Raw genomic sequence first — 11072 nt, 5'->3', positions numbered from 1 at the left:
CAGTCCCCATGCGAGTTTTGAGAGGCCTCTCGGGATTCCTCTCCAGTTGCTGCCAGGGCCGAGGTCCTCATCTGGAGTTGAAGCCGGAACCTCAGGGTTCCTCTCCAGTGCTGACATGGATCTCGGGGTTCCTTTGAAGTTTGGGCTATAGATACCATGGAGAGTCCCTTAATAACAGCAGGAAACCCAGAAGGTTTTAGATATTTTCATTTTGAATGTATGTGTCCCTGTGAGCAGACACCAGTCTCTCTTGACAAGATTACTTTGTGACTTGTCTTATAATGACCTCCCCAGGAAAAAGTAATCTGATCTGGCCATATAAAGGTGATTACGAGAATTTGGATTTATTCTATTTACCTGATATTTTGGCAACCCACTCCAGTATTCTTGCCTGGAGAATCCCATGGACAGAGGAGCCTGGTAGGCTGCAGTCCATGGGGTCGTGAAGAGTTGGACATGACTGAGTGACTTCACTTCACTCATTCACTTAAAGGAAATCTTCAGGCTAAAGTTATTTTTATTTATTAAAGAATAATTTTATAGCACAAGTATAATTGCACAAAATTATGTGTTTTGACCTGAGTTTATAAATGTCAGATAATGGTATTGTTGGGAGTGACTCCTATTGGTAGGGATGTTTATGTACCTTTTCTAATACTTTCCCATGAAGAAGATGAAAGAGGTGTCATGGGAGGAACTTTAACTTCCCATTAATCACAACTAGCACCTAACTGTCTCCAAGGAGCCCAAGTAATTCAAGTGACAGCCTGAATAAAGAGAACTTTCTCCATAGAAAAAGGACACCAGTCATATGTGGTCCACTGGTCATATGTAGGTGGGAAATATTTGAGGGTCAGCATGTGTACAATTCTAATACAGATTTTGTAGTGGTTGCAGCTGAGAAATAAGTACTTTTAGACAAAAAGCAGCACCAAGACTAATTTGTTTTATTGAACAATAATATAATAGAGGGAGAGTCTAAAGGGAAAATTAAAAAAATAACAAGAGCAATTGTGTTAGACAGTTGGGATTGTTGATGTGTCTTAATTATTTCCAAAAAGCAGAGATTCCCACTTGTGTTCTAACAATTTTTAAAAAGCTCATCCCATCGACCTAATCAGGTTCAATCTCTGATTAAGACAGTGAAAACTTCAAAAGTTGATGAGACATTGAAGTTGCTTTTTTAAAATTTTGCAGAAACCCTATTTATCTACCTTTAGAAGTGAAAGTGTTAGTTGCTCAGTCTTGTCTTTTTGTGACCCTATGGATTGTAGCCTGCTAGGCTCTTCTGTCCATGGAATTCTCTAGGCAAGAATACTGGAGTGTGTAGCCATTCTCTTCCCCAGGGGACTTTTCCAACCCAGGAACACAGGTCACCTACACTGCAGGCAGATTTTCACCTTTAGAGATAGATATTTCCTGCTTTTTATTAGAAAAAAAGCCACCATATAAAACCTTAAACTTATCCTAAGCAATATCATACTTCTATATAATTTCTTCCCTGGTGAATTCCCTGGAGACTCCCCTGGTGATTCAATCAGGAAAGAATCCACCTGCAATGCAGGAGACCCAGATTTGATCCCTGGGTCAGAAAGATCCCCTGGAGAAGGAAACTGCAAGCCACTCCGGTATTCTTGCCTGGGGATTTCATGGACAGAGGAGCCTGGTGAGCTACAGACTGTGGGGGTCACAAGAGTTAGACACGACCTAGCAACTAAGCCACCACCATACAGTGTCTTACAGTTTTCAAAGCACTTTCAAAAACATTGAAAATATGTTATTGTGAATTGAATTCTTACTAAAATATTCTGACAAAGTTATTTTTAAAAATCCCATGAATTTATTTTCTACCTTGAATTTAAAACTCTAGTTTATAAAGGAAAATAAGTCTTAGAGATGCACAAGAAAAAATAAAATAAATGTCACCTCTAAATGTCCAATGTAATTTTATGTCCATCCTAGAAACATTGCAAAGTTGAGTAAACAGTTAACCTGCCTTTCGCTACATTATTTACATTCAATTACTGGGGCAGAATGTTAGAAAAGTCTGAGATTTGGTGAACAATTTTCTATCCATTCACCCCCCTAGTTTTTAATATTTAAGGTAATTCATTAAAAGCCGAGTCTGAAGTGTTAGCCTAGCCTCATGTCCCCATGAGAGAATGTCTTATGTAGACTCTTGCCTACCTAAGAGTCTGCCCCATTCTTCCACTGACTGAGGCCTCCTCATGGGATTTTCTGACCAGCTACTTGGAAGAAGAGCAGGAAATAATTCCAGGTTCTCTTTTTAAAGCTGCCTGCCTATGGAAATGGAGAAGGAAATGGCAACCCACTCCATTATTCTTGCCTGGAAAAATCCCAGGGATAGAAGAGCCTGGTGGGCTGCAGTCCATAGGGTCGCAGAGTCAGACAGAGCTGAGAAACCGAGGACACATGCAGACCTATGGCGATTCTATGTTCTGGTCTGTACCCTCTGTGTGCCAAGCTTCTTAGCCGGGAAGCTTGTGCAGAGCTGTCCTGTGGAGACCCAACTCACTGGGGCCATGTTCAGTTCAGTTCAGTTCAGTTCTCAGTCATGTCCAACTCTTTGCAACCACATGGACTGCAGCAAACCAGGCTTCCCTGTCCATAACCAAGAGCTTGCTCAAACTCATGTCCATCAAGTCAGTGATGCCCTCCAACTATCTCATCCTCTGTCATCCCCATCTCCTCCTGCCTTCAATCCTTCCCAGCATCAGGGTCTTTTCCAATGAGTTGGTTCTTCGCATCAGGTGGCCAAAGTATTGGAGTTTCATCTTCAGCATCAGTCCTTCCAATGCATATTAAGCACTGATTTCCTTTCATGTGGCGAGCTATAAATATGTCATGAAGAACTAGGAAAATGTACACAGAGGCCATGTTCTCCAGCTTAGCTTGTATCAGTAAGAAAGTTAATGTGTTGATCTTCATCTGCTTCCTATGGTTGCTGCTGCTGCTAAGTCGCTTCAGTCATGTCCGACTCCATGTGACCCCATAGATGGCAGCCCACCAGGCTCCTCTGTCCCTGGGATTCTCCAGGCAAGAATACTGGAGTGGGTTGCCATTTCCTTCTCCAATGCATGAAAGTGAAAAATGAAAGTGAAGTCACTCAGTCGTGCCCGACTCTTAGCGACCCCATGAACTGCAGCCTACCAGGCTCCTCTGTCCATGGGATTTTCCAGGCAAGAGTACTGGAGTGGGTTGCCATTGCCTTCTCTGGCTTCCTATGGCTACAGACTGTTATTATTTCTGTTTAAGAGACAAAAGGAATGATACACAGTCTATTAACCTTGAAAGATGAAAACAAGAACTGATGTTTAGGACTTTCCTGGTGGTTCAGCTGTTAAGAATCCACCTGCCAATGCAGAGGACATAGGTTTGATCCCTGGTCTGGGACTATCTCACATGCCACGGAGCAGCAATGCCCAGGCACCACAACTGCTGAGCCTTGCACTCTAGGGCCCATGAGCTGCAGCTATTGAGCCTGGACATAGTAATAAAGACCCAGCACTGCTTAAAATAATAATAGTAAAAATAAAGAACATATGTTTACCAAAATAACCCATGGACATCTTTGCTTCTGATGGTGCAGCCAGGAGACTTGCTTACTCAGTACTCTGTAGATTCAGGTCTTGTACAATTGTATCCTGGTGTCTTGAGGCAGTGTATCTGTTGCTGTTTTTCCAGTGGGTCAGCTGGTTATTAGCTGGGACAGACAGACCCCACTGATTTGGTCATAAAGGCTTTCATGTACATGAGGCTGCTGCTGCCCAAGAATTACACAGGGCCATCATGTTGTAGTTGAGGCCCAGAAAAGGATTAGAAGATTGTGGGAAAAGAGATTCTTTTACTATATATCATTGTGCAAGCTCTTTAGGCACAGGTTGTATGGAATGATTTTAACTTTATTTTATTTTATTTTTTTCCCAAAACGGCCTTCAAGCTAGGGCTATAGATATCAGGCTTCCCAGGTGGTGCTAATGGTAAAGAATCCACCTGCCATTGCAGAAGACATAAGAAACATGGGTTCAATCCCTGGATTAGGAAGATCCCCTGGAGGAGGGCATAGCAACCCACTCCAGTATTCTTGCCTGGAGAATCCCATGGACAGAGGAACCTGGTGGGCTACAGCTCATAAGGTCGCAATGAGTCAGACAAGACTGAAGTGACTTAGCACATACATAGATTTCAGAGCAGTGAAGTTCGGTTTGGGTAACAGAGCTTTACAGCAGGCATAGATAGGAATTGGAGTCAATGTTTTTCCCCATCTGCATTTAGTTGTCAAGGGAGTAAAGTGTGGAAGGCTTACTCCCTGCATTCACATAGTTTGTCTCAGAAAAACTCTCCCCAACCCATTGTCTTCAGGTAACTATGTTCGGACTCGCAGGGGTAGTGATTGCATCATTGAATAGCCCCCCAGTAGAGGAGCCTTTTTTAAATGAGAGATCGACCATCTTTGCTTGAGGTAGAGAAGCTACCTAATGAAGTTTATTCAAACATAAAAGCTAAGGCAAATAGAAAAGTCCAAGCTGGGAATACTCTTATCTTTAAGGACAAAGTTTGTTTGGGTGACAAGGAAGAGTTGAATTGGATTTTAAAAGCTATCAGAACATGATCTTCTGGAAAATGAAAGAGAAATAAAGAATGTTTGGTTAAGAGGGAGAGAGAGATTTTCTTAGGAGCAAGGTTAAGCTTTTACAGAAGAGGGTAGAACAATATGAGCAGAAAAACAAGACCTTGGAGGTCAGTCTGGGCAAATAAGTAATGGGGGAGGTATGCACCCAGGTTTAGTTGTCCTTACAGACAGGATTAGAGAACAGTGTACTAGCTGTTACTTGCTCAGAAACGGTGATTGGGGTTCAAGGAAAACGACCAGAGGAAGGGCAATAAGATCTCCAGAAGCTCACTAGAATGATTCTCACAGAAGGAGCCTGGATCCAGGAAACCAGGGAGGGGCATACCCTTAAAACCGCAAATATTTTCTCTCTGAAGATTTGAATCAACTGCCAACTAGCAGTTTTATAAAAGTTAGATCTGTAACAGAAGAAAGAATTGAAGTGAAGTTGCTCAGTCATGTCTGACTCTTTGTGACCCCATGGTCTGTAGCCTACCAGGCTCCTCCATCCATGGGATTTTCCAGGCACGAATACTGGAATGGGTTGCCATTTTCTTCTCCAGGAGATCTTCCCAATGCAGGGACTGAATCCGGGTCTCCTGCATTATAGGCAGACGTGTTACTGTCTGAGCCACCAGGGAAGAATCATGATTAAGGCATTAGTAGGTGCATCAGTGACCCCAGGTGATATTCTCTCTCTTGAGGTAAAATGACTGGGAAATATATGAATAAGTGAAAGTAGTGGGAAGATAACACATAATATCTCCTGCTATGTATCATGTACTAATCTCAGAAATTTACCTATGAGTTAATTTAATATTTACAATAATCTCACAAGAAAGGAAATACTAAACATTCCATTTCACATATAAGGAAACTGAGACATAGTAACTTAAAGGATTTGCCCAAGAATATATAGCTAGTAAATAAAGTAGCTAGAATTCAGACTCAAGTAGTTTAGCTCCAGACTCTGGACTCTTGATCATACTAATTTACTGTGTCTTATATTGAAGTTCAGTGATGGGTTCAAGGGTCAACTGATGAAAAAATCCTTTCCAGGTGGGATTATTCAAAGTGAGGATGGAGTGAAGGAAATAGAACATTGGCTTGAAGAAGGTATACTTTTGTAAGACTTTTGTTCATTGTAATGAACATTTGTTCATTTAATTCATGGTTCTTAAAGGACAGGCATGCAGGTGTTTAAGGAATAAGGCTAAACCTAGAGGAGTAAAAACAAATGTCTGAAAAGAAAAGTGGAAGATTCAGCAAACAGAGTGAGCTTTTTAGGTGTCAGAGAAAGAGATGGACAACATAACTTAATTGTGAAAACGTAACCGAGTCCCCATAAAATGAGGAAGAGGATAAAGACAATGCAAGAGACGTGTTCCAGTGGACCCCAAAAAGTTGTTATGAAAGAAGAAAATATTTTTGTTGACATTAAAGTTTCTGAGTTATTCAAGATCTGATGAGATGAAGAACTGAGGAAAATTCAGGCTCTAGGGAAAAAAGAAAATGTTTGGCCTGACTGGGCCTCGAGGGGCACAGATTTTCCTTCAGCTTTGTTCAGTAATCTGCTAGAGGTGAGGCAAAACTAATGAAATCCAGCAGGCGAAATTCATAGGCCTTAGTTCCATTATCAGCAGCAATAAGGAACAGTAGCTCATGAAACTAGAATGGATACGGCAGTGAAAATACTTTCTGTGACATTGTAATGAGGGACATAAGTCATGATGCTTTTCTCCAAATCCATAGAATGTACAGAACCAAGAATGAATCCTAAGGGCAACAGTGGACTTTGGGTGATTCTGATGAGTCAACGTAAGATCATCCTTGGTAAAAAGTGTGTTTTTGTAGTGAGTGATGTTTTTAATGGGTTGTTGTTGCTGTTCAGGTACTCAGGCATGTCTGACTCTTTGTGAATCCATGGACTACAGCACGTCAGGCTTTCCTGTCCTTCACTATCTTCCAGAGCTTGCTCAAATTCATGTCCACTGAATCAGTGATGCCATCCAATCATTGCATGCTCTGTCATCCCCTTCTCCTCCTGCCTTCAATCTTTCACAGAATCAGAGTCTTTGTTAATGAGTCGGCTCTTCACATTAGGTGGCCAAAGTATTGGAGCTTCACTTTCAGCATTCATCCTTCCAATTAATATTTAGGACTGGTTTCCATTAGGATTGACTGGTTTGATCTTCTTGCAGTCCAAGGGACTCTCAAGAGTCTTCTCCAACACCACGGTACAAAAGCATCAATTCTTCAGCATTCAGCCTTTTTTATGGTCCAACTCTCACATCCATTTGCAAAAACCATAGCTTTGACTAGATGGACATTTGCTGGCAAAGCACTGTCTCTGCTTTTTAATACACTGTCTAGGTATGTTGTAGCTTTTCATCCATGGAGCAAGCATCTTCTAATTTTGTGACTACAGTCACCATCTGAGGTGATTTTGAAGCCCCAGGAAAATAAAGTCTGTCATGGTTTCCATTGTTTCCCCATCTATTTGCCACAAAGTGATGGGACCGGATGCCATGATCTTGGTTTTTTACATGTTGAGTTTTAAACCAGCTTTTTCACTCTCCTCTTTCACTTTCATCAAGAGGCTCTTTAATTCCTTTTCGCTTTCTGCCATAAGGGTGGTACCATCTGCATATCTGAGATTATTGATATTTCTCCCAGAAATCTTGATTCCAGCTTGTGCTTCATCCACCCCAGCATTTCACATGATGTACTCTGCATATAAGTTAAATAAGCAGGGTGACAATATACAACTTTGACATACTCCTTTCCCAATTTGGAACCATTCTGTCATTCCATGTCTGGTTCTAACTATTGTTTATGTACCTGCATACAGATTTCTCAGGAGGCAGGTAAAATGGTCTGGTATTCCATCTTTTGAAGAATTTTCCGCACAGTTTGTTGTGATGCCCACAGTTAAAGGCTTTAGTGTAGTCAATGAAGCAGAAGTAGATGTTTTTCTAGAATTCTCTTCCTTTTTCTATGATACAATAGTGAAAGTGAAGTCGCTCAGTCATGTCCATCTCTTTACGACCCCATGGACTGTAGCCCACCAGGCTCCTCGGTCCATGGGATTTTCCAGGCATGAATACTGGAGTGGGTTGCCATTTCCTTCTCCAATCAATCTTCCTGACCCAGGGATTGAACCCAGGTCTCCCACATTGTAGGCAGACGCTTTACCATCTGAGCCACCAGGGAAGCCCTGGATGTTGGTCATTTGATCTCTGGTTCCTCTGCCTTTTCTAAATCCAGTTTGAACACCTGGAAATTCTCAGTTCACATAGGATTGAAGCCTGGCTCAGAGAATTTTGAGCTCCACTTTGCTAGCATGTGCAATGAGTGCAACTGTGTGGTAGTTTAAACATTATTTGGCATTGCCCTTCTTTGGGACTGGAATGAAAGCATCTTTTTCAGCTCTGTGGCAACTGCTGAGTTTTTCATATTTGCTGACATATTTGAGTGCAACACTTTAACAGCATCATCTTTTAGGATTTGAAAGAGCTCAGCTGGAATTCCATCACCTCTACTAACTTTGTTAATGGGTAAACTATGAATGTGCAAGGACAGGACACATATGGGAAATCTCTGTACTTTCCTCTCAACTTTGTTGTATACCTCAAACTGCTCTAAAACTATATTTTTTTTAACCTGGTAGAAGGTGAGGGTGTGATGTTTGCGAGAATAGCATTGAAACATGTATATTACCATATGTAAAATAGCTGACAAGTGCAAGTTCGATGTATGAAGCAGGGCACTCAAAGCTAGTGCTCTGGGACAACCCAGAGGGATGGGGAAGGAGGTGGGAGGGGGATTCAGGACAGGGGGACACATGTACACCCACAGCTGATTCATGTTGATGTATGGTCAAAACCATGACAATACTGTAAATAATTAGCCTCCAATTAAAATAAATAAAGTAATTAAAAAAAATAGAATGGAGACTCAATGGTTAGATAGAAGCCATGGTGTACTCAGCACTGGAGTTCCAAATGAAAAGAGATCAGAAGGTAATGCACAATGAGATTTTTAAATACAACCAGAAAGGAAATGGGATTCAAAGAAGACTTGAGAAATTTATAAAGTTTGCAAACATAAGGGAGTGATATGGCAAATGTTGCATTCGGAGAGAGGAGTGTATAGGTGCATTTGTTACTGAGTCCAAGTTTGCACTGCTTGCTTCATGAAAAGTGAAAGTGCAGTGTTAGTTGCTCAGTCATGTCCAACTCTTTGCAACTCCATGGACAGTAGACTGTGAGGCTCCTCTGTCCATGGAATTCTCCAGGCAAGAATGATGGAATGGGTTGCCATTTCCTCCTCCAGAGGATCTTCCCAACCCAGGGATCAAACCCATATCTCCTGAATTATAGGTGAATTCTTTACCTTCTGAGCTACCAGGGAAGCCATCTTGTTGCATGACAGACCAACAAATTGAGAGACGAGGTGTTGGGGCAAGGAATAGTGACTTTTTTGGAAAGTCAACAGACCAAGAAGATGGTCTGGTTCCCAAGGAACCAGAGATCAAATTGCTCACATCTGTTGGATCATCAAAAAAGCAAGAGAGTTCCAGAAAAAATGTCTACTTCTGCTTTATTTGCTACACCAAAGCCTTTGACTGTGTGGATCACAACGAACTGTGGAAAATTCTTCAAGAGATGGGAATACCAAACCACCTTACCTGCTTCCTGAGAAATCTGTATGCAGGTCAAGAAGTAACAGCTAGAGCTGGACAAGGAACAATAGACTGGGCTCCAAAGTGGGAAAGGAGTACATCAAGGCTGTATAATGTCACCCTGCTTATTTAACTTACATGCAGAGTACATCATGCAAAATGCCAGGCTGGATGAAGCACAAGCTAGAATCAAGATTTCAGGAAGAAATATCAGTAACCTCAGATATGCAAATGGCACCACCCTTATGGCAGAAAGGGAAGAGGAACTAAAGAGCCTCTTGATGAAAGTGAAAGAGAGTGAAACAGTTGACTTAAAACTCAACATTCAGAAAACTAAGATCATGGCATCTGGTCCCATCACTTCGTGGCAAATAGATGGGGAAACAATGGAAACAGTGACAGTCTTTATTTGGGGGTCCAAATAAAATAAAAATCACCTCAGAAGGTGACTGAAGCCATGAAATGAAAAGATCCTTGTTCCTTGAAAGTAAAGCTATGACCAACCTAGACAGCATATTATAAAGCAGAGATATTACTTTGCCAAGAAAGGTCCATCTGCTCAAAGCTATGGTTTTTCCAGTAGTCATGTATGGATGTGAGAGTTTGATTATAAGGAAAGCTGAGAGATGAAGAATTGATGCTTTTGAACTGTTGTGTTGGAGAAGACTCTCGAGAGTCCCTTGGACTGCAAGGAGATCCCACCAGTCCATCCTAAAGGAAATCAGTCCTGAATATTCATTGAAAGGACTGATGTTGAAGCTGAAACTCCAATACTTTGGCCACCTGATGGGAAGAATTGACTCACTGGAAAAGACCCTGATGCTGGGAAAGATTGAAGGTGGGAGGAGAAGGGGATGACAGAGAATGAAATGGTTGGATGGCATCACCAACTTGATGGACATGAGTCTGAGCAAGTTCTTAAAGTTGGTGATGGAGAGAAAATGATGCAGATGGTGATGCTACAGTCCATGGGATCACAAAGAGTCTGACACGATTGAGCGACCGAACTGAACTTAGTGTCCCAAATAACCATTTTACCCAAGTTAGAGTTTGGGCTTCTTTTATACTAAAAAGGAGGGACTGTGACTAGTTGCTGCAAACTGCTTACTGCTGGAATCCTTTGTTCATGCCACTGTCCACATAGGTCTGCTCACAGTGCTGCTATAAACCTCCAACAAGAAGAGTACTATTCTCTGTTCTGCAGCATTTTAATGAACAAGTGTTATACCATTAAAGGTAAGAGGCTGGAGAATTGGCTAGTCTGTGTATATCAGACTATAGGAAACATTCTACTAGAAAAGGTGGAGGACTTACAGCTAAGCACAGGCAACAGAGCACAAAGGATAGAGCTGAAGGAACAGATCCAATATGGAGTCAGGTTTGTTCTGTTGCACATCCACCCTGCAATATGATAAATATCCATATTCAGCTCAGAATAGAGAGTTCTTACAATTGACTTCATATTAATAAACCCTAAGTTCATATAGTGTAGGACTTACTAGCAACGAAGTCACAGAATTTCCTCTGGTAACTGGCACATGGTCTGGATTTTTTCCAAGTATCATGTAGTTATGTGTACCTAGGCAGTCAGTCATGTCTGATTCTCTGTGACTTCTGGACTGTAGCCTGCCAGGCTTCTCTATTAATGGGATTTTTTAGGCAAGAATACTGGAATGGGTTGCCATTTCTTCCTGCAGGGATCTTTTGGACCCAGGGATCATTGCCTGCATTGCAGGCAGATTCTTTACCTGCTGA

This window comes from Capricornis sumatraensis, chromosome 11 (genome assembly GCF_032405125.1).
Source record: "Capricornis sumatraensis isolate serow.1 chromosome 11, serow.2, whole genome shotgun sequence".
NCBI classification, from domain to species: domain Eukaryota; kingdom Metazoa; phylum Chordata; class Mammalia; order Artiodactyla; family Bovidae; genus Capricornis; species Capricornis sumatraensis.
This window is presented reverse-complemented; position numbering follows the sequence as displayed.